Source organism: Triturus cristatus, chromosome 4_1 (genome assembly GCF_964204655.1).
Source record: "Triturus cristatus chromosome 4_1, aTriCri1.1, whole genome shotgun sequence".
Classification (NCBI taxonomy): Eukaryota; Metazoa; Chordata; class Amphibia; order Caudata; family Salamandridae; genus Triturus; species Triturus cristatus.
The window spans coordinates 1,202,804,227-1,202,829,738 of record NC_140585.1 but is presented as its reverse complement, the minus strand read 5'-3'; the positions used below and the strand labels follow the sequence as shown (position 1 = coordinate 1,202,829,738).

Genomic DNA, 25,512 nt, shown 5'->3' with positions numbered 1-25,512 from the left:
TATTGGGATCAGCCGCAACGGCTTCTTTCCATACCGGAGGGACTTCTCTCATAGGGTATTGACGCACTTTTCCCTTTTTCCCTACAGCGAACTCTTGTTCGAACAGTGACTGATGACAATCCCCATTCCTGAAGGACAACAATGTCGTAACTGCTCTATCAACGTTGGGGCCCACAATTGTGCCTTTGTCAAATTCAAACCGTAAGCGACACAAAACCTGCGGGCTTGAGTCTAGACCATGATCTTCCAATTCCTCACCGAGGAATTCACACATCTTATCAAAAACATATCTTTGCTTTGGTGTTTCCCATTGACGAAAGACACTCATGACAGACTCCACATTATACCTGGATGGTAAACAATCCAGTTACGTGCCATGTGGTCTAATACTTCTTTCTCTTCAGATCCAGGCCGCTGACTACGGAGCTGCTTACGCTTTGAGTCAGGGGTCGCACCAGACGACCCAAATAAAGGTGATATGAAACTAGTAACTGCACTAGCTATTCTCCGTCGTGTAGAAGGAGAGGGTGAGGCAAGAACAGGGGGAAAGACAGAGGGAAGCACAGTAGGTGTAGATGCAGATGCAAGGATAGTATCAGGGAGAGCGCCAAGGGAGGCAGTTGGTGCACCAGGCAAAGTTGCAGAAGGCAAAGGGGAGGCAGGCAGCAAAGTCGGCGGCCCTTGAGGGGGCTGCGCCACAATAGTAGGAGCCGGCTGAGGAGGAGCTGGCGGCTGCAGGAAAGCTTGCGGCACATTAACTGGAGGCTGTGCATTCAAGGGTTGCGGAGGTGCTGTAGCACTCTGCGCATACGGAGGTGGCGAACTCAGCAAATGTGACATTAGGGGATCTTTCTCCTTTTCTTTTAACACATTTTGTTGAAGGTGCGGTAAAACTGGGTAACATTTATCGATCCCTAGTTTACGTTGCCTATGTAACTGCTCATTCATTTGTTCCTCCTCATTATCTTTAAATTGTACAGCTGCTTGCATTATCGACATACCTTTTTCTCTCTTATTTCTTTTTGCTAATTTAATTTCCTTCTGTTTGGCTTCCTTTAGCCATAGGCGGAAAGAATCAAACATCGCCGGCCGGGCTTTCTTTTTAAATAATTTAACTTCCAAATTGTCTAAGATATCTGTATCGAAACTACCAATTTGGGGCCATTTTAAAACACCGTCCTTCCTGGTGTATCGGATCCATACTTCATTATATGCAATGGGGCCCACGCCATGTTTTACATAAAGCTCATAAGTTGGAGTTCCAATTGGAGGAACCGGACACGAATCCTCTAATTGGGAATCCCTTTTACAACCCAAACAAAACAAGTTTCCAAATATACTAGAACCAGACATCTTTGCTCACTAGTCTAGTTTCAAACTTCAAAGGATTATCAAAACGCGATAGTCTCGTGAATACACGAGTCCTTCAGCTTTGACGCTTGCAAGCTCCAAATCAAAGCGATCCCGAAGGGATACCAAAACTAAGAACCAAACTAAGAATTAGGAGACGCTCCACTTATACTTAACTGAGGTATCGATGACGTCACCAGAAGACTCGGTTAATCGTTTCGCTCTACCAAATTATCAAGGGTCCAAAACAGGACGATAGTCAGTCCAGCAGTCCTTCGTAGCCATCAGCAAGCGGGGAACCTCGCAGCAAAGACTTTCGGACCACGTCGACATGCAGGGGTCGATGAAGTGGCGGCCTTCCTCCAGAATTTCCACACGAAGCTCCTCACGAACCTCTGGCTTGGACCAGTACCGCTGAAATCGCCCTGAGTTGGGCGCCAACTGAAGTACTGGGGTTTTTAGGACCCCAGCGGTGCCAGGGGTAGCACCCTATGACTTCGAGTTCTTCCTGTCTTGGACCACAGAAACACAGAGTCTTGTGGTGGCGTCAAAGATCGTTTTATTATTGACTGCAGCCAGTAACAGCAATCCTAGAAGTACACACGGGTATGTTCTCAGGAGACTGCTCAAAATTACAAAACCAGTCTTCTCCTTATATACAAAATATCATGCTTCAGGCACACATTCCTCGTTTTACGATATGGTCATTCATATGTATTCATCACAAACGAAAAGGCAGAGTCATGATGACCATCCCACATTTCAGTTCAGCCAGCCCACAATTATTTACCCAGCGAGGCTCAGATCCCTCATCAGATATCAGCAGACCCCAATAAACACGGGCACCTCCTCCTCGTAAAACAGGCCATAAAGCAGGAAGCAGAGTCAGGTGTGAAAGAGATTAGTCGGGGGCTTGTGTGGGATGAAAGGCTTTATGGTGTGTCAAACCCTGATGCTAATCACAGGTGGCCGTAGGAAGGGGAGCTCGTGAGACCGGACTGACCTCGGGCAGTGGAGCCGGTTCGCACAGGTCACAGAGAAGTTAATAGAAGGTACATGTGTTCTGAAGGCCTGTGCATGTCCTTAATGTGCAGCCTATGTGAGGGCAACCATAAGATGGCTACCGCTCTAAAATGGAACCCACGAAGTCAATGTGTAATATCGTATACAAAGTGAATTTATCGATGAAACGTTATGCAAAACACTTGTACATACCGCTTTGGTCATTCGCGGTTCACTGATACCGAAATAGGCAGGGTAGGGCCATGCCTCCTACGTGGTCCCAAAATTTAAAGTACCACAGACCCTCCTTTTGCCCTTACATAGGCAATAACTATACTCATATTAATCCGAGTCCAGGTCTATATTCATAAGGTCATGGAGATGTTGCTGTAGCATCATCCTATTGCTTAGCTCGTTCCTCGTTACAGGTTTCCTTATACACGATGTAGCACAGAGGCCACATACTGTAGGAGCACACTGTACACACAGACAGAACAGGAAAAGAATGGCTAAGACCATTCCAATGACCATCAGAATCTTCCATCCCCAGGCAGATATCAGTTCCCAGAACCACCCCATCAGTGACCAATCTCCTTTATCCACGTGAATAGATTCAGATATTTTATGCAGTTTGGAGATGGCTTGATAAACTGTTGGAGCGTTTTCTGGTATGAAAATGCAACAGCTAGATTGGATGACCTTACATACCCCACCACGGTCTGCAAGTATGACGTCTAGAACCATACGGTTTTGCAAAGTCATGAGGCGATCCGCTTGGAGCTCAGCTGTCAAATTACCAAGGGCACCAGCCATTACATTAACAGTGGATTCAACCACACGAGTCAGTTGTCTCAGGTTCCTACTATTGACCATCGGTCCCCAAAATGGCAGGAAACCCAAAAAGAAGTCTCCCGCTTCCTGACCGGCAGTATCCTCCTGACTAACAACGCCTCTCACAACTCTGGTCTTGTGATAATCAGAGGCAGCAGTAAATGTTGGCGGTAGCAAGTTTGCAATATAACATGTGCCCGAGAAATCAGGGGGCAACCATGTATATGCTCGGTCATTGCAGACAAAATATGTCCCCTTGGCAGCCAAAAACGCAGGGAAAAATTGTGATGGAAAAGTGTACGTTTCAGTACAGTCACTTGTCCCCAGTTGAGCTCTTGGATTCTGACCATTACCTTGTAAACAGAACCGACCTATGTGGGGTACGACCCAAATTGGGGATGAAATTTTGCGCTGCTTTTCGCCCAGACTAATGCTATACCCCGTCGCGTTCCAACCTACATAAACTCGCAATTCATCCTTGGGAATAGATGAGTATGCGTCGATATCTCTGCTCATATCATCAACTCCTTTCATTAAGGCCTTATTGTTCGTGCTAGGTCTGATGGAACGCGGTTGTCGCGGGGAGTAGGCATCTAATGCAAAAAGAAACATAGTCTGGAATGCCCATGACGATCCATTATAGCTAAACGGCAGCACTAGATATGGGATACCCTTATTAATGGTATGTGGCGTTAAACCACACACCCAGCAATTGGTTGTATTCATAACTAGTTGGTGCTGGTGCAGGAGTTGAATAAACGAGTTGTTTACAAACTCAGACCGTCTAGCTTGTTCGTGTTCAGGCAGAGGGTGGAAAGAGTGTAAGGAGACAGTAGGGGGAGGAATCGGCTGTACAGTGGTTGCAAATGGCACTTGAGAGGACAATAATACATATCCCACAGTAAACATCATCATACTAACTAGTGCAAACAGACATAATAATACAAAACGTTTGCTCTTCATTATTTTACATATTTTTTTCTTAAAGTTCATTTCCTCAGCGGGTCTCTCCATCTTGAAAAACTCCATCCTCTAATCGTGCTGTTCGCGGCGGGTGAGTTTCTTCTGCTTAGGAATACACCTGTCAGTCCAGGGAACGCCCCAGACTAACCAGAACCGTTGACCTAACGTCTCCGGCTTGTACCCCAAAGTCTTGGCACCGCGACCCTACAGCTGAACCCGGATGGTGGTTCGAAAAGGAAAAACCAAAAATAAGAAAGTTTCTTAGATGAGAGAGAGCTGTACTGTCAAAAATATCAAAGAAAAAGAATTTTTATTTGTCCATAGTTCTAGGCCTCAAGTTATAGCGTTCTCGTCCGGGTATTGTCTGATCTTGAAACAAAAGTTCAGGCTCTGTAGTATCCAATCGGATTGACGGTGGCACAGCTTCTTGCAGAATATTGTCACTTTCTTGCTCAGAGCTTGTTCCTTTCACACGCGCATCGCTAAAAGGCAGAAAACGAGGCACGGTCTCAGTTTCAGAATCAGCGATCCCCTCCTGGACCCACCGGTCATATGGCAAAGGCAAAGGGACTCTTTTACAGTGGACGCCGTGGATCCAGTTCTTCTTTCCTTTCACTCGAACAGCCGATCTTGTAGAAAGAAGGACGAGATGGGGGCCAGTCCAACGGGGCTCATCATTCTTTGCCCGTTGAAAATTCTTCACCAGCACCCACGTTCCAGGATCGATGGGATGTCCTGGAGCTTCAGAGGCCTGAGGCAGAGTATCGTGCACCTGTTGGTGTAAAACACGCAATTTAGCCGTCAATTCATACAGATAGTCAAGCAGTATTGGATGTTCGATTTCGCTAAATTTTGTGGGCCTTGGCACTCCCCATATCTTGGCCGGGTGGCCAAACACTATCTCGTACGGACTAAGTCCCATTCGTGAGTGCACAGTCATTCTGGTTGACAGGAGTGCTAAAGGCAGAGCGTCAGGCCATTTAAGACCAGAGCTCGCCTGGATCTTAGCCAATTTAAGTTTTAAGGTGCCGTTATAGCACTCTACTAATCCAGATGATTGGGGGTGATTTGCAGCGTGAAATTTCTGTGTAATGCCTAGCCCTTCACATACTTCTTTCATCACTCGACCCACAAATTCACTCCCATTATCACTCCAGACCATTCTTGGCATTCCAAATCTAGGGAAATATTCTTTGACGAGGGCTTTAGCTGTGGATAAGGCAGTATTGTCTTTTAAGGGGTATGCTTCTATCCACTTTGAGAAGGCACAGACAACAACGAGTACATATTTTAAATTGTTGCACCTTCCCATGTGGATGAAATCTAGCTGCAAAACCTCGAACGGATACGTTGGAGGTGCAAAATGACCAGCTGGAGTTGGGGTTCCTCTACCAGGATTGTATTTCAGACACACCATACAATTCTTGACCACATTCGCTGCACATTTGGGAATTCCAGCATTTTGCCATACTGGAGCCAACAACTTGCAAATCCCTTTTACACTAATATGGGCCATTCCATGAGCCATCGTCACCACTGCAAGCACATACGCATCGGGTAACAACCAACGCTGATGTTCTGACAAATCGACCCAACAGCCTTTTTCATCCAATTTACCCGTACTTTCTCTCCACTTGCTCAATTCTTTCTCTGTGGCTTCAGCTTGAAGGGACTTCACGCTCTCTATCGTGTCTTCACACATTCCAACATCACCAACCCATCTTGCAGGGCCTGCAACATACATTCGATTATTTACATTATTTGCTGTTTCTTTCGCAACTTCATCAGCAAATGCATTACCACGACCGACATCATCTGTAACTTTCTTGTGTGCACTGCATTTTACAATCGCAATTTGTAGCGGCAAGGTCAGTGACTCAAGGAGATCATTCACCAACTGACCATTCTGAATTTTGGTTCCATGCGAAGTCAGGAATCCACGTTCTTTCCACAAGCGCCCAAAACTATGGGCCACGCCAAAAGCATACTGACTATCTGTGTATATGTTCACCCTCATACCTTTCGACAACACACATGCTCTCGTAAGTGCAATTAGCTCTGCTGCTTGAGCCGAGTTATGTGGTATACGTGCGGTTTCAACAACCGTGTGCAAAGTCGTGACAGCATATGCAGCAGTCGTATCACCATTCGGAAGCTTGAAGCATGAACCATCCACCCATAAGGTACCATCACACTCAGTCAAGGCAGTATCTTTAAGATCCACTCTCCTTTTGTTTCCTCTTCTGTTCTGAACAGACAATCATACTGTTCAATCTCATCTGTGTCTGCTGCAATCGGCAATAAAGTAGCTGGATTCAATGTGTTGCATCTTTTTATGTGTACATGACTCGCTAATAGTGTCAACTCATAACCTGACAATCGAGCACTAGTTAAGTGCTGTATCTTGGTCCTGATCAACAACGTGTCCACTGCGTGTGGAACCTTCACAATTAACGTGTTATTCATTACTAACCCAGCAGTCTGTCGAATAAAGACAGCTGCTGCCGCTGTGGCTCTCAAACAACTTGGCAAGGCCTTAGCTACCGGACCCAAGGTCGATGAAAAATACGCACATGGGCGCTGTTTGTCTCCAAAAGACTGTGTCAACACTGACAATGCACAACCTTCTTTCTCGTGAACATACAATGTAAAAGGCTTGCTGTAGTCGGGAGTGCCCAACACAGGAGCTGAACATAATGCCTCACGCAATTCAGAAAAACTTTTCTGACACTCTTCAGACCATGGGACGAGATTCGGTGTATCTTTACATGTCAATGCTATTAAAGGTTTTGCCAGCAAAGAAAAACTCGGGATCCACTGCCTACAGTAGGAAGTAATACCCAAGAAAGCACGCACTTCTCTCTGTGTTCTTGGCACGCTCAATTTTGCAATGGCCTGAATTCTTTCTGGGGTCAGTTTCCTTCCCTCCTTCGAAAAGAGATGACCTAAGTAGGTCACTTCTTGTCGACAATATTGCAGTTTTGAGAGAGACACTTTGTGATGGAAGGCAGACAAATGACGCAACAATGACACCGTAGCTTCTTTACAAATCTCCTCAGTATCCGCGGCGATTAGTAAATCGTCAACATACTGGATAAGGGTGGCACCACTAGGTAAAACAATTGCGTCAAGCTGTGCTTTTAAAGCTTGGCTGTATATTGATGGGCTTTCACAGTAGCCTTGAGGAGCGCGTTTAAAACGGAAGCTACGACCTCCTAGGCTAAAACCAAAAATGTCCCTACTTTCCTCTGCAATCGGGATGCTAAAGAAAGCATTCTTTAAATCAATCACTGAGAACTAAGCAGCGGAAGCTGGAACCATAGTTAACAAAGCAGTTATATCAGGGACAACTGGAAACTGGGGCACAACAATCTTATTTACCTCTCTAAGATCGATCACAAATCTGTAAACAGGTGGCTGTGAAGGGTCAGTACGTTTTAAAACAGGCAAAACAGGGCTATTGCAAACGTTACCTCTTGTCTCTTCAATTACATCCTTTTCAATCAGATCATAGATAATCGCTAGCAACGCTTTTTCACCTTCATTAGAGATCTTGTACTGGGGAATGCGTGGCAATTTAACATTGGCTTTCAAAGTTACCACGTATGGCGGTATTTCCAAAAGGCCCACATCATTAAGACCAGAAGCCCAAAGAGCATCCGGAAGAGACAACAATTCAGCTGGCAGTTCATTCCTTGACAAATACATTGGAGAAATCACTTCCCTGCCAAGTGAAAGTTGTACTCCCGAGGGGGAACAAAATAATGTTGCATGTAATCTCTTCAACAAATCTAATCTTAACAGGTTTTCACCACAACCTGTCGTTAGGATAAGGGGTGCTTTCAGCTCACAAGGTCCAACAGAAAGGGGCATAGGACTAGAGATCGGGTTCCTAACCGGGGCGCCAGAAAAACCTACTGAAACATTCGTGTCGCCAGACAAAGGTGCGCCAGGGAGTTTTGAATGCATAATTGAACTTTTTGCAGCACCAGTATCCAACAGAAAAGGTTCTGTCACACCCGCTGTAGTCACCTTGACATGCGGTCCACTCTGATCCACTGGCACTGAAACAACTCCCTCTCTTTGTCTACGGCTATCCTAGTAATCATTACTTCCTACATTTTCATCCTCTGCATAATAGTCATTGTTATAGTACTGACCTGTCCTACCAGTTGCATTGGCTTGCTGATCAAAACTATTAATCGTATTTTGAGATGGAAGAGCACGCGCGTTCTGGGGAACATTCCCGCGTCCCCTACCTCTAGGAGCTTGTTGACCACCTCTACCTCTGGTGCTAAAAGCGCCATTAGCGCGCTGTAACAGAATAGGACAACTATACTTGAAATGACCCTCTTCCTTGCAATATGAACATTGATTAGGGCCTACAGGAACACGTGGTTGAGAATACTCGTACCTTTGCACGTTTCTCTGAAACTGTGGTTGTTGCTGATAATTACTCTGGCCACCACGTGGCGGGTAAGCTTGCTGTAAAAGAACATTTGTTTTTAATTCTTTTGTTTTCTTGTCTGCTTTATCTTTCTCATCCTTATCTCTATTTTCGTAATACTGTGCAGTAGCCAGTATTTGCGCTGATGAGGAAACAGCCCAATAACTTTCTGAATCTTTTAACTTCTTACACAACTCGGGAAGCAAATTATGCACAAATTTATCAACAAATAATCGTTGACCACCTTCCGTATTCATATCTTGACCACTGTGGTCAATAAACGTTTCCTCAAACCTGGTGAAGAAATCAGACACTGTTTCATCTTTCTTCTGCTTACACGCAGACAATTTATCCCAATTCACACGCATCGCGGGCATTAAAGTCTTCATGTAAGCAATGATTCTAGCAGGGAGTTCTGCTACCAAAGGGTCAGGCTTGGCACCACCATCTTGTCCATCATTAGCAATAATAATATTAGCCCATGTGTCACCTAACTCTGCAGCATGATCTGCATTACGAATCAATCCCCACAAAGGCTGTGGAACAACATTTCCAAACAACATATCTATGTCAGCTAGATTCATGATACATGATCCTGCCGTCTGTGACAACTCCTTATAATATCCTGCAGGGTTTTTACGGGGATCAGGCAATGTCTGTTTAAGCGCTATTACTTCAGATCGTTTCCAAGGGACATGCACCCAAACACGCTGGAAATGAGCTGGAGCAGCAAGAATACCGTTATTGGGATCAGCCGCAACGGCTTCTTTCCATACCGGAGGGACTTCTCTCATAGGGTATTGACGCACTTTTCCCTTTTTCCCTACAGCGAACTCTTGTTCGAACAGTGACTGATGACAATCCCCATTCCTGAAGGACAACAATGTCGTAACTGCTCTATCAACGTTGGGGCCCACAATTGTGCCTTTGTCAAATTCAAACCGTAAGCGACACAAAACCTGCGGGCTTGAGTCTAGACCATGATCTTCCAATTCCTCACCGAGGAATTCACACATCTTATCAAAAACATATCTTTGCTTTGGTGTTTCCCATTGACGAAAGACACTCATGACAGACTCCACATTATACCTGGATGGTAAACAATCCAGTTACGTGCCATGTGGTCTAATACTTCTTTCTCTTCAGATCCAGGCCGCTGACTACGGAGCTGCTTACGCTTTGAGTCAGGGGTCGCACCAGACGACCCAAATAAAGGTGATATGAAACTAGTAACTGCACTAGCTATTCTCCGTCGTGTAGAAGGAGAGGGTGAGGCAAGAACAGGGGGAAAGACAGAGGGAAGCACAGTAGGTGTAGATGCAGATGCAAGGATAGTATCAGGGAGAGCGCCAAGGGAGGCAGTTGGTGCACCAGGCAAAGTTGCAGAAGGCAAAGGGGAGGCAGGCAGCAAAGTCGGCGGCCCTTGAGGGGGCTGCGCCACAATAGTAGGAGCCGGCTGAGGAGGAGCTGGCGGCTGCAGGAAAGCTTGCGGCACATTAACTGGAGGCTGTGCATTCAAGGGTTGCGGAGGTGCTGTAGCACTCTGCGCATACGGAGGTGGCGAACTCAGCAAATGTGACATTAGGGGATCTTTCTCCTTTTCTTTTAACACATTTTGTTGAAGGTGCGGTAAAACTGGGTAACATTTATCGATCCCTAGTTTACGTTGCCTATGTAACTGCTCATTCATTTGTTCCTCCTCATTATCTTTAAATTGTACAGCTGCTTGCATTATCGACATACCTTTTTCTCTCTTATTTCTTTTTGCTAATTTAATTTCCTTCTGTTTGGCTTCCTTTAGCCATAGGCGGAAAGAATCAAACATCGCCGGCCGGGCTTTCTTTTTAAATAATTTAACTTCCAAATTGTCTAAGATATCTGTATCGAAACTACCAATTTGGGGCCATTTTAAAACACCGTCCTTCCTGGTGTATCGGATCCATACTTCATTATATGCAATGGGGCCCACGCCATGTTTTACATAAAGCTCATAAGTTGGAGTTCCAATTGGAGGAACCGGACACGAATCCTCTAATTGGGAATCCCTTTTACAACCCAAACAAAACAAGTTTCCAAATATACTAGAACCAGACATCTTTGCTCACTAGTCTAGTTTCAAACTTCAAAGGATTATCAAAACGCGATAGTCTCGTGAATACACGAGTCCTTCAGCTTTGACGCTTGCAAGCTCCAAATCAAAGCGATCCCGAAGGGATACCAAAACTAAGAACCAAACTAAGAATTAGGAGACGCTCCACTTATACTTAACTGAGGTATCGATGACGTCACCAGAAGACTCGGTTAATCGTTTCGCTCTACCAAATTATCAAGGGTCCAAAACAGGACGATAGTCAGTCCAGCAGTCCTTCGTAGCCATCAGCAAGCGGGGAACCTCGCAGCAAAGACTTTCGGACCACGTCGACATGCAGGGGTCGATGAAGTGGCGGCCTTCCTCCAGAATTTCCACACGAAGCTCCTCACGAACCTCTGGCTTGGACCAGTACCGCTGAAATCGCCCTGAGTTGGGCGCCAACTGAAGTACTGGGGTTTTTAGGACCCCAGCGGTGCCAGGGGTAGCACCCTATGACTTCGAGTTCTTCCTGTCTTGGACCACAGAAACACAGAGTCTTGTGGTGGCGTCAAAGATCGTTTTATTATTGACTGCAGCCAGTAACAGCAATCCTAGAAGTACACACGGGTATGTTCTCAGGAGACTGCTCAAAATTACAAAACCAGTCTTCTCCTTATATACAAAATATCATGCTTCAGGCACACATTCCTCGTTTTACGATATGGTCATTCATATGTATTCATCACAAACGAAAAGGCAGAGTCATGATGACCATCCCACATTTCAGTTCAGCCAGCCCACAATTATTTACCCAGCGAGGCTCAGATCCCTCATCAGATATCAGCAGACCCCAATAAACACGGGCACCTCCTCCTCGTAAAACAGGCCATAAAGCAGGAAGCAGAGTCAGGTGTGAAAGAGATTAGTCGGGGGCTTGTGTGGGATGAAAGGCTTTATGGTGTGTCAAACCCTGATGCTAATCACAGGTGGCCGTAGGAAGGGGAGCTCGTGAGACCGGACTGACCTCGGGCAGTGGAGCCGGTTCGCACAGGTCACAGAGAAGTTAATAGAAGGTACATGTGTTCTGAAGGCCTGTGCATGTCCTTAATGTGCAGCCTATGTGAGGGCAACCATAAGATGGCTACCGCTCTAAAATGGAACCCACGAAGTCAATGTGTAATATCGTATACAAAGTGAATTTATCGATGAAACGTTATGCAAAACACTTGTACATACCGCATTGGCCATTCGCGGTTCGCTGATACCGAAATAGGCAGGGTAGGGCCATGCCTCCTACGTGGTCCCAAAATTTAAAGTACCACACTCTACCTCTCCATGGCCACGCTGAGGAGGCCCATCCCTGAGCGCGGGAGGGTAGGAATTGTGCAGCATGTTTGTTTTTAATACGGTGTAGTGTTTCTGTGCACAATTTTGCGTGTGATCTTATTTACGATCTTTAGTCACGTTCCTACTCCCGATATATTTCACAGTCCCGTAGCTCACTATTATACACCACCGACAACGGTCAGTAGGAATGACGTTTTTCCCTCTGGCGGCCCGTGCACATTCTACGCGCCCCTGACCCCTCGGGGTCTCACTCTTCTTGGGGCTCGTTCACAATCTTCAAGCACAGTTATTGATACAGACCATGGTATAGCCTCACGTTTCAACCCCAGGTGTTGTTTCTTACTGAGGCTTTATGTCCGCACTCAGTACTACCCGCGGGTGTATGTTTGGACCTCTTCTACATCCTCCACAGCCCTTCCCTCTAAGACATGCTTTCTACCATAAATGTGCGGCGCATGTTTTTGATTCTATCTATGCACCGCGCCATCCATGTGTGTGCATGTGCCCAGATAGCATCTCTTTTTGGGGCACTGGTAGATACACTTTCCACGTCATGCACTGATAAACAATCAATACGTCTTGAGTACTTGACATGACGCCCTCCCATTGTTTTTCTCTCCCCCCTCCCCTCTGTGTTTTTTGTCTCCTTCATAGGCCACATCTAGGGACACGCATAGCGACGTGTTCCTTACCTAGTATTTCTAGAGTTTCTCCTATAATTAGGACCCTTGGGATTATAGGGCGTTTCTTCCCGATTCCCAGTTTACACACCCTTCTTTTAGGTCCTGATGAAGCGCTCCAGGATCCATTAGGGACCACTTATAGCGCGAAACATGTTGACCTCATGATATATCTACACATATTCACTACACGGGTGAGAGAAGAGGGATCATATTTGTTCAATTTCCCCTCTCACATAGGCAACAGACTTTGCTTCTCCATCCCCGTGATATATTTTAACCAGACTCTAAGGACATCCTCAATAAATTGTCAGTGTCCTTGGGCTCTTTTTATATTTCACTCACCATCACCTCTTTGACCCACACACCCCCATGCACAAATACGGCAAACTCCTAAAAGATCTCCACTAAAGAGCCCCGTAAAACGGGCCCGTGAGGGACTGCAGCGCCACCCCCACGAGGAGCACCAGCCCGATGATGATGCTATATACCCACAAGGGTGTGTGAGGGCACCTTGAGACCCACATAGGAGTATCCTTACCCTTTCTTGGCACGCTCTAACCTATCTGGAGACACCTTACACTTCCCTACAGCCTACCTGGCTGTTTATTCTTCTTCCCTTCCCTATAGGAACTGTTACCATCCTACATTGCTGTCGCATTTAACTTGGGAGCTCTGGTACAGGACCTTTTCCAATTAGCTCCTCGTACCCCCTCTTGTGTTGAATCGGTACTAATTACCCCTCTGCACCACATTGCCACATGCGATAAAATAGATTAAGGCAACCTAGATGAATGGTAGATGAATATACATCAGTTTTATCTGTACTTACAATTACCGCGACATGCTTAAACATCCATTTCATTATTTCAAAGAGGAGGAACATTTAGATTATTTTCTATAGGCGACTAGTGCCATTCTAAAATGCTCCAACAGTGCACGCACCACAATCAACTGAATTATTTCGACAAAGAAATCACTGTGATCCTTCGTAGTATGTCCATCATCCAGGACTGGTGAGGACTGAGGATGATTTAGGCAGAGATTCTGGGGGCCCGCATCCAACCATGTAAGTGGTATGGTGTTGCAGAGCTACTTACTTTTTAGAGTGAGTGGCGAGGGCACCTGCAAACTCCTCTATGCCAGCAGAGCGAAGTTTCGCCAAACTCCGCATTCCAAGTGCAGTGCAGAGTGGCAAAAACTCTGTGAACTCCGCCGGCGGAGCGGAGTTTGCCGCCCACCCTAGTTGAAATATCTAGGGAATAAGTTTGTGTCCTTCGTTATTAACAATGACAATTCCAAAAATGTTGATTTTTATTGTATGTATTCCTTCATTTATCTAACTGCAGCCTAATAATCCCTCAGTATCCCTTAATGCTTGCCATCCCATAAGCTTTAAAACCCCAAACTGCCCATTAATGCTACCCTTTTTTGCTTAAAAAAACATACTGCGCTTTAATGCTACCCTGACTCATTCTAGCCCTGTACTACTCCTTAGTGCTACTCTGAACCCTAATATTCCCTAACTATCCATTAAATTAACCTTCCCTGAATTTTAGAAATGCATCACGTCTCTCACCCCTTTCCCCCACCTCATTTTAAATGCTCCTGTTTACTTTAGAAGGAGAATACCCCCTTACCCCTGCTCCCAGTACACTTACCTGTGCTCTAAAAAGGCATGACATTTCACCATGTTTTTAAGCCACTACTTATTTTACTGTATTTTTTCTCCACACCATTTTTTACTGCACACAGAGTATGAACAGTGAGCAGGATATATAAAATCTCTTGAATGTAGTTTGACAGTGTGACTGCTGCTGCTGATAGGCTAGCACTGTCTATAGGGTGTAATTATAACCTATGTTTCTGTAAAATAGCTCAGTTCAAACATTTGGAGAATTTAGAAATAGTCTAACTGCAATGTTAACCTCTTAATTGGAAAAATCTAAATTCATTTTGCTGTGTTTGGTACAGATGGGTACTGGATATATCAGAGATCTGCCTGGAACTCTTTAAAAGTGTATTGCTCAACGAGAGACCTATGCCTTTTAAGACAATTTTCAATAATTTCTGTATTATTTGCCATCAGAAGTCAAGTCCAAATGTAAAATACATTGTTTTAGTTTTACTTTAAATATCGGTATTTTATCCTTATAATAGTAATTCAAGACCCTATAATTGGAATACACCCTTTAAATTCTAGGCAGATAACTAAATGGACATGCTTAAGCCTTTCAATATTCACTGGTGTTGTGCATGCAATGGCACCAAGCCTCAAAGCTTACACCATATTTTAATTCTTAACAGGCACCCGGGAGGAGTTCTGTAAATAGCTACAGAGCTATCCCTGTTGGGGGTAAAATGCACATGCTGCTGCAGTTGCGTTCCTGTCAGAATGAAGATGGATGATTAATTGCTGTTACTTGCATGTGCATGACAGTTCATATTAATGTTTATTTAGTATTTTGCATAAAATTATTTGTGACATCATTCGAGGGAATATTTAAAAACAGGCTAGGTTTTTTATCTCCAGTCTGATCTAAAGCTGGACACAATGAACACAGTTGACAGTTTACTCATAAACCCCTTTATGGGCTTGACACTTGCAGATAAACTGCAAGTGAAAATGTTAGGAGCAGCTAAACCTGAAATTAAAATTGAACTGTCTGCAAAAGATAAGGGGAAGGGTTACACACGCCTGTTCACCAGAACCTGGTATAATAGGAAGGAATGGCTTACTGAAAGCTCTTCTAAAAATGCTTTTTTCTATTTCCCTTGTTTACTCGTTGGGGGTGAAATTACCTGGACAAAAACAGAAGTTACTTACCTAAAGCATCTGGCAGAGAAAGAAAAAACATGATTCCTGTAAATACGATTTGACAAATATGTTAAAATGATCTCTATTAGGAAAATAGGACATTGTACAGCAATTGAATGAAGCAGACCATGTGCGAGTAAGAAAACACAATGCAAAAGTGGATAGAAACGGATACATTTTAGCAAAATTGATTGATTGTATTTGTTTTTGAGGTACCTTTGAATTGGCATTATGAGGCCATGCTGAAACTGAAGAGCCTCTAAATCCTGGCTTGTTCAGGGGGCTAGTTGATTTGGTCTCCAGCATTGATAGTGCTATGGAAACACACTTAAAAACTAACACAGTGTTTAAAGGCACTTCTAAAACTATTCAGAATGAATTGGTAGACTGTATGCTGGAAGAAATAATATATTAGACATTTAAGTCCATGCCAACTGGGGGTACATGCATAAAGGGGGGGGGCACACCATGTGCCCCCTTGCATGCATCCCCTTGGCTCTGAGGCAAAAGGGAGGCCCTAAGTTTCCTCACGCCACACTTTTCATGGCGGGCTCAAGGCCATGAAACCTGTGGCGGTGAGGAAACTTGTAATATGCTTGGCGTGGCCGCGGCGGCCCCACCAGCATATTGTGGGCCTCAGACCACTGCACCACCGCAGAGGGATCACGGATCCCCGGCGGTTGCATTGGTCCAATGGTGGTCCGACTGCCAAACTCATAATACGGCTATCGGATTGCAGGTGCACACCACCACTGCTGTGCCATCCCAGGTTTGGCAGTCCACTGACCACCAAACTTGAAATCAGCCTCTAAGACATGTGGCTGCAGTTCATATATATATATCTGTTTAATTTATCAGGTGCTTACAACTACTGATGATTCAAACTGGTATTCTGTGGTCAGGGGCCTAGCTTCAGTGGGTGTTTGGGGGTGCCCCAGCCCCCTTAAAAATGTATAGTAGAATAGTTGAGTGCTTTCAGTCGTGTATGGTGAGTTTTCTGTGGGATCTCACCTTGGAGTTTCACATACACAAAGAGAAAAAAACACACACATACTGGCTCATTCATCTCTATTTTGAATTTCTTAAAAAATGTTGGTTAGTTTGAAAAAAAAATTGTGTTTTAAACACTCCTAACAATACGCACTGCCCCTTAAGCCCCCTCTCACACCCTGCTTCTTATATAATGTCTTTTCACAAGGTACACCCGCGTGATTGTTCGGAAATCTGAAATTCTCACCACCCAATCTTTTTTTTTTTTTTTTTTTTGAAAAACCTTTATTACAGTTTCAGAGACATACAAGTATGGGCCTACAACCAACAGGCCGGCCGCTAAAGCACACTATAAGCATAGACACATCTTGACAACCACATCGGTGAAGCAATAAGAGAGCTACTGGAGTGCTAATCAACTCAGCCAGCCGCAGCCGCAGTCCATAGACAAGCAAAGTAAGGTTTCATATTTTTAAAGAAAACAAAAAACATCACACACACAAGGCAGAGGAGGTCAATAGTAACAACATGTGCTCCCCGTATCGAAGGGGTAAACAAACCCAGGGAGAAGGAGGGGGGGGGGGGGGCAGGCGGAAGAAACCAAATGCACATGTCGCAGGAGCATAGAGGAATGCGCGGGCTAGGGAGACAGAGCAGCATCCATCTCTCGCGTCTGGGGCGGGGCGCAAATACCTCCACGATAGGAGTTCCAAGGACCCCATACCTTAATCCACTTCCCAGGCTTGCCTCTCGCCACATACACCGTTTTCTCTCTGAACATACACCAGTCCATGTGTTCCTTCCACGCAGAGACCGTTGGTGGCCTCTGGGCGCCCCACAGTTGTGCAATGTCACGCTTCGCTACCATATAGCCCAGAGTCACCCACTGCGTCTGCATCACATTGTAATCAGTCGGCTCCCAGACATTCAGCAAACATCTCCTTGCCTCCGGCAACAAGGCTACATGCGTGACTTCTTCTAACACAGCATGCACTCTACACCAAAACCGAGTCACCTCCGGACACTCCCACAGGACATGGAGGAAAGTCCCCAGTAGTCCACAGCCACGCTTACACAGACCATCCACCGAATACCCCATACGCATCAAACCAGGCCCCGTGACGTACACTCTATGAAGTATCTTAAGCTGGACGAAACGCAAGCGGGCCGGGATAGCCACCTCTTTCGGGGAGGCCACCGCTGACACCCAATCCTCGTCGTCAAGTTCCAAACCGTCGGCAATCCATGTCTCCCGCAATGAGGTCAGCAAACCCATTCGATCATTGATAAGCTTCTTATAAATCAGCGAAATGGTGCTATCCGGCACATAGCCGTCCAATACTCTGTCTTCCAACGGGGATGACTCCGGAATAGCCGCAACGTCCGGGAATACGGAACACAAGGCGTGATGAACCTGAGCGTACCGAAAGTATTCCCTATCGTTCAACATGTATTCGGTTTTCAGCATGTCGAACGTCTTAAATTTCCCTTTCGTCCAGAGATCCCCTACCTTGCTGATACCAATCATATCCCATTTCTCAAAGCCTTTCGTAGTCCATAGATAACCCAAATGCCGGGAAGCGTACAATGGCGTTGCCCGAGTCAAGCGATCCCTCCACCCCATCGCCGCATTGGCTGCATGCCACACCTGCACCGCGACCCGCGTCGGGCCTGTCAATCGCGCATCAAGGGACCCCGAGTACAGTGCTCGATTATAATCCCCGCTTGGTAATAACAATTTGTCCATCTCAAAAGCCGGGTTCAAAGCAGGCCCATACATCCCGTGATTGACCGCAGCCAACTGGGAGGCCCAATAATATCGTTTAATATCAGGGAGTGCGACCCCCCCATCGTACCACGGTAGGGTTAGTTTGGCGAGAGCGATCCGCGGCCGCCCATCCCAGAACAGTCGACGCTGAAGACACTCCACCTCCCGAAAATAGCGGGCGGGCACTACGTCCATAGTGTTCTGTAGGGCGTACAAAAAGCGTGGCAGCGACATCATTTTGAACAGCGCCGCCCGGCCGAGCGGCGAGAGCGGCAACCGCCGCCAACCCGCCACATCCGCCCTAAGGCGCTGAAGGGGGGGGAGAAGATTCCGCTCATACCGGGCCACCGGGTCTAGGGTTATAAAGATTCCCAAATACTTAAACCCCGACTGCGCAACCTGGATAGGGCACCCCCGCGGAAGGGGGGGGCCTCCCCGGAGAGAACGTACACACAAGACTTAGCCCAGTTAATGACCAATCCGGAGTTGCGACCAAAGGAGCTCAACACATCCACCAATACAATGAGCGATTTGCGCGGAGATGCAAGATACAAGAGGATATCGTCCGCATATAGGGAGACACGATCCTCGTACTCCGGCGTCCATCCAAGGCCACGCATCGAAGGGTGCCACCGCAGCCACTCCGCAAGGGGCTCCAAACAAAGCGCAAAGAGAAGAGGCGACAACGGACATCCCTGTCGCGTGCCCCTACCCAAAACAAAGGGAGCCGACACCCGTCCGTTGACCACCACCTGTGCCAGTGGGTTATCATAAAGCAATTTCATCCAACCGCTGAACCCCGGGCCGAACCCAAACTTCGCCAATGCTGCCCAAATATACGGCCATTCCAAGGTGTCAAACGCCATGGTAGCGTCCAGGGACGCCAAAATGGCCGGCTCACGCATGAATGGCGCTCTAGCGAGAACGCCATGCAGTCGCCGCAGGTTCAAAGCGGTATTGCGATGGGGTATAAAACCGGATTGATCCTGATGAATCAGGTCGCCCACGACTCGGATCAGGCGATTGGCCAGTACCTTGGCAAGGATTTTGGGCTCCGCGTTCAACAAAGAGATAGGCCTGTAAGAAGTACATCGATCCCGCGGCTTCCCTTCCTTATGGATAACAACAATAGTAGCTAGATGTTGGTCAGGGGGGAGGGAGCCCGCCGCCTGTGCCTCAAGGAACATGTCCCGGAGATACGGCGCAATCTTATCCGGGCGCAACTTATATAATTCGATGGGAAGGCCATTAGGACCCATGGCCTTGCCAGAAGCAATAGAGCGAATGGCCAAAGCAATCTCATCCGACGACGGGGCCGCGTCCATCAATAATTTATCCTCATCAGATAGAGACGGCAAAGCAATGTCTTTAAGCAGCAGGCGAGAGTCTTCCTCCGATCGCTCGGAGACCAGAGAGTAAACCCCATGAAAATACTCCGCAAAGCAATCAACAATGTCACCGGGGTCCGTCACACACACACCATCCACCCTCTCAACAACCGGCACCACTCGACTCGCTCTCTCCTTCTTATCCAACCAGGCAATCAACTTCCCCGCCTTATCACCCATATCATACAAACGCCCCTGCTGCTCCTTGCTCATACTCTTAGCAGATTCAGTAACCAGCGCCTTGTAGTCGGCCTGTTTAAGCCCCAGCACATGCAGTCTGTCATCCGTAACACCTTGCTCCAAATCGCTCTCTAACTCGGTGATCTCATTTTCTAGTCGAACCACCTCCTTCGCCTCGCATTTTTTGGTATGGGAGATGAGAGACAGGGCTTGGCCCCGAAGCACCGTCTTAAAGGCCTCCCAAAGGGAGACGGCAGAAGACACCGACCCCACGTTGTCGTTAAAATAGTGTTCAAGGGACCTAACCAGGTCTGCACGGATCGTGGGGTTTCGTAGGTACCAGGGGTTAATCGGCGCCACCCTCCCCGCCGCCCCAAAGGCGATATCTAAGTGTAGCAAAAGAGGGGAATGATCAGATATACCGCGGGCCAAATGTCGCACCTCCCCAATCATCCCACCTTGGGCCGCAGGCACTAGCATATAGTCAAGCCTCGAAAGACTACCGTGGGCCCCGGAGTGGAAGGTATATTGTGCTTGTCCAGGGTGTTTCAACCGCCAACAATCTATCAGTCCCAGGGTATCCAGAAAGCCCCCCAGCCAGTTCTGGGCCCGAGGGAGGTCCCTAGGGGGGTGTCGATCTTCAACTCCGGAAACCACTGCGTTAAAATCCCCCCCCAAGACCAAAACCCCCCCCGGAAGCCCGAGTAGCAGGCGCCCCAAATCAGCAAAGGTGGCCGTCTGCAGGCCCGGCGGCACATAGACAGTAACCAGCGAAATCAACTTACCGTCCCATCTCCCCACTAACGCAGTGTAGCACCCCCTGTCGTCGTGGAGCACCTCATCCACCTCCAACGGGAGAGAGGTCCTAACCAGAATGCCCACTCCCCTCGAGCCAGAGGTGAAACCAGAATGGGCCAGAAGGCGATATCCCCGCCTGTTCATGGCATGGAAAGAGTTCCCTATTAGGTGCGTCTCCTGCAGAAACACAATGTCCGGCGAAATACGTTTCAAGAACTGCAGGACCACCCCCCGCTTTATCCTGTCCCCCAGCCCATTCACATTCCATGAAAGAAGTCTCAACCCCCTACCCCCATCCCCCCCAGCACAAAATATCCCCCTCCCGGAGAGCACAATCATAATAACACAACAAAAAACATTACCCCGCCTTGTGATGCAAACAAACAAACCCCAACCCCCCCCCAGCAGCCCCAACAAAACTCCCCCCTCCCTGCACCCCTGCGTGAGCCCAAACAGCCCCCCCAACGTGCAGTGTGCCTGTCGCCCCAACATGAAACTCACTACAAAGGAGACGAGAAAAACCCTCGAAGGAGGAAAGGGCCCCAGCAAGCCCCCCGCAACCTCCAAATACCAAAGGGCAAAGTGTTACAAACTGGAGTCCAGTGCAGCCACAGGTGCAAAACGTTACCAGTCCGGTCCATAGCCAGGATCCCAGTTCTATTCCTACTACGCCGAGCACTCTCCGCTCTCCGCCATCCGACCTTCCCGACCTCGACCCCTAGGTAGGGCATCCAGCCAATCTCCCACCGCCTCCGGCCGGTCGAAGAAATGCGTGCGACCCTCTAACTCAACCCGCAGCCTAGCCGGAAATAGCATCGCATATTTCAGCTCCATGTCCCTCAAGCGCCGTTTGACTGCCAAAAATCCCAGCCGTTGCTTTTCAACCGCTTGCGTGAAGTCTGGGTAAAAGCTAACATTGGAGTTCTCAAACTTTAATGGCCCAGCCACCCTCGATGCCTGAAGGATGGCATCTCTATCCCGAAAATTGAAAAGTCGGGCAATGATAGGCCGCGGGGGAGCACCCACCTTGGGCGCACCACCCGGAATCCTGTGGGCCCGTTCCACAGCGAAGAACTTGCTCAGTCCCTTGGGTGCTAGATGATTCACCACTAGATCCTCAACAAAAAGATCCGCAGCAGACTCCTCCGATCGTTCGGGCACCCCAATAATACGGACATTATTCCGCCTGGCCCTGCTTTCGGAATCCTCAAGGCGACGATCAGTCAAGTCACTGGCGAGCCGCAACCTCCGTACCTCCGTCTGCAAAGCGGCCACATCCACAGTTAGGCTCGACGCCGCTTGAGTCAATGAGTCGACCCGGTCATTTGTTTTGGACAGGTCCGCTCTGACCAAAGTCACATCAATCAACACCGAATCCAATTTAGTAGCCAGGGTATCAAATTGCTGGTTCACAGTCGCCTTCATCTCCTCAATGGCCCCCATGACATCCAGCAGAGTCAATTCAGACGATGCGCCCGAGGCCTCCTTGGGCCGCTCAGGCGATTTATGTGATCCACCAGGGGATCCCTTTGACTGCGCATAGCGGTCCATGTTGTTGGCCTGGGTATACGCTCCCCTCCGGGTAGACTTGGGTTTCAGCTTGTCGCCGTCCACTCTCGCCGCCATCATCAGCGACCACCAAGGTCAGCACCCTCCAGCACCCGGAGGAAGGCCAGGCGATCAATGCAGGAGATCCGGGCCACCAACTGAAATAGGCCCATGTACAGTTCAAGAATCAGGCCATGCACTCCGCCCTCGGCGCTGCTTACCCGAAGTCCCAATGTCAGGTTTCGCAGATCCACTCGAAACCGAAAGTGAAAGTACGGGGCAGGCCCAGACTGGCATGCCGCTGTTGTTCACTTCGCACCCGGGCACCTCACCAACTCGAGTCCGGGACCAAGGCCGGATAAGGCCGCAAACTTCGAATCGCCACCAGTCCGGCTCCCGGAGTCCGATTTCGATTTGGAAAACGAGTGGCACCTTAGCGCAAGATCATACACAAAAACCCGTCCAGAAAACCAGGATTATGACAGGATAGACGTGGGAGGTTGCGGAGGCCCTCGGGAGCCACAAGCCTACGCGGCCATCTTGGTTGCGCGCTAGGCTCCTCCCCCTCACCACCCAATCTTAATGACCAACCTATGCCTGTCTGTGGTGCTCTTTTCAGAATGTGTTCGCTCCACTGATGCTATATTGTAAGTGTTGGGTGCTTGAGGTTTTGAAATGGGCTTTTAAAATTGTGTTGCAAACAAGTAGCTGAGCATAAACATAGCAACGAGTAGCCCCAACTCTCTGGTGATATCAGTCTGTAGCAAAAGATAATTTTTAGGTCATGCCTGTAGACCACTTTTAGCTATCTGTTGTTGAAGACTTATTGTGACTATTGCCCTCACCAAAGACCCCGACACCGCCAAGGCGAACCTCCACGAAGGGATGAAAGACGTCGCCGATTGGATGAACAACAGCCGCCTTAAGCTGAACACGGACAAGACGGAAGTCCTCATCCTGGGACAATCGCCCGCCGCATGGGACGACTCCTGGTGGCCGCCAGCCCTAGGCACCGCACCCAAGCCAACAGACCACGCACGCAACTTGGGCATCATCCTGGACTCTTCCCTATCAATGACCAGACAAGTCAACGCAGTCTCCTCATCTTGCTTCCACACACTCCGCATGCTCCGCAAGATCTTCCAATGGATTCCGACAGAGACAAGGAAGACGGTCACCCAGGCCCTCATCACCAGCAGACTGGACCATGGAAACACCCTCTACGCCGGAACCACAGCCAAGCTTCAGAAGAAACTCCAGCGCATCCAGAACGCCTCCGCCCGAATCATCCTGGACGTCCCCCGACGCAGCCACATCTCGAGCCACCTGAGAGACCTACACTGGCTCCCTGTCAACAAGAGGATCACGTTCAGACTCCTCACCCACGCACACAAATCCCTCCACGACCAGGGCCCAAGGTACCTCAACGACCGACTGACCTTCTACGCGCCCACCCGCCAGCTACGTTCAATGAACCTCGCCCTCGCCGTCGTGCCGCGCATTCGGAAAGCCACCGCCGGAGGAAGATCCTTCTCCTACCTTGCGGCCAAGACATGGAACTCCCTGCCCACCCACCTGCGGCTGACCCAGGACCACCTCGCCTTCAGGAAACAGCTCAAGACCTGGCTGTTCGAGCAGTAGCAGACCCCCTTCCCCAAGCGCCTTGAGACCCTTCTGGGTGAGTAGTGCGCGATACAAATGACATGATTGATTGATTGATTGATTGATTGTGGACAATACGAAGACATACAGTGTATTTTGGGTCACCCCATTGCTTTACTTTTGGTTGGCTTTCTGGTCAGTGTGATTTGTTTGCATTTTATTTGAAGGCTTTCTTTCCTCTTCATGTGTTTCCCTCCCCTGCAGCATAGCTTCTTTACCATCCTTGGCACTAGATGACTAGTATCCTTGTATGGCTCCACATCACGGAAATACTTTTTACTTTTTCATTCACCACTTTATGGAAATGGATGCATTTCTTGTTCTCTCTCTAATTTGCTGCTTCCCAACTAACAGCCTGTCCTTAACTGCTCTGCTTTTTCCTTTTCTTTCGTTTTCTCATTTAAACATCCCCAATACTTCTGCTCAAGCCACTCATCAGTGTTTCTTTACCCCCACTGTCTCCACAGCCTGTTCCACCGTTATATGTGTTTTTTAAGGCCTGGAAGCTGCCACTTGCTGTTGAGCAGCTTTTATCTTAACAAAAAGAAGCTTTTGGTGCACTTCTTGTATCTGAAAATTTACCAAATGGGTGTTTCTCATCTTGGAATGGTAAATTAATTCAAAATGGCTGCCACATCATGGTGAATGTGTTGGGACACTGGTGTGTGATTACATATGCATGCAGCATGATGATGCATGCACAACGATGATGCATGCACAACTATACATCACCACATTTTTACCTCTTTTTGCCAATGCTGAGAGCATCAGCAAAAAGCACTGGCAAAGCCCATAGGTCTGCATTGACAAAATCAAAAGGCAAGACCAATTGACTTTGACAAAGCTTATTTCTGCAGCGGCTGTGGCAGCAAGATGGAAGAGTCTTATACCGGCCCTATTTGATTTTCTTCCCCAAAGATGGGAAAAATCTTACATTTTCAAACCCCGGCAGTGTATGGTTATCGCTGGCCAAAAATTAATTTATTTATTTTCCTGTGAAGTTGGATTTACTCTGTAACACAGTTGAAGCTTTTACCTGGTACAGGTGGGCTTATCTTCCGATGGAGTTGGGCATATATTCTATGGTGACTAGGCATACTGTACTGAGCATTGATGGGCATTTTTAGGACAGTCATTGCTATAGTAGAATGATGAACATTTTTGCATTGCTGCTCTAAGAGATCTCAGTTAATCAACCGACACTTACAAATCCAACAATGATCCATTGATATATGAATGAGTATTCATAGAAGGCACTTAGATTCAGGGGAGATAGCATTAGTAGACCAAAAAGGGACACAAACCGTACACAGTAGTACTGCAAGCTGGTTTGAAAGTGTTCTCACGTTATTGGTGAGTTGGTTCCACTCATGTGGCATGATAACTGAGAAAGTTCTATTTCCTAATCTAGAACATCAAAGGGAGGGGCGATCAAGAGAATGGGAGATCTGAAGGGAAGCGACCAACTCGGAAAACCCCTCTCAAGCTCTGAAACGTACTGAAAGAAATTTGGGAACAGTATTGTTAACTTTGGCAATTCCGTGAACTTTGGACAGCAACCCTAAACCTTCAGTTTCAAAGGTAACTCTGGTGAAGATTAATCAGCATGCTCACAATACTAAATCCTATCAATACAAACATGTGATAAGAATTATTTGTCATGTCAATG

General features: G+C 47.4%; 1 protein-coding gene across 1 annotated transcript in view; it reads left to right on the top strand.

Annotated features, from left to right (window-relative positions):
- LOC146856389 (retinol dehydrogenase 16-like) overlaps positions 1-25,512 on the top strand; it is a 104,624-nt gene that overhangs the window by 33,648 nt on the left and 45,464 nt on the right. Inside the window, exon 3 of the mRNA XM_085654514.1 lies at positions 25,255-25,424. The gene's annotated coding sequence lies outside the window, so the exon portion shown is untranslated. The remainder of the gene's footprint in view (positions 1-25,254; positions 25,425-25,512) is intronic.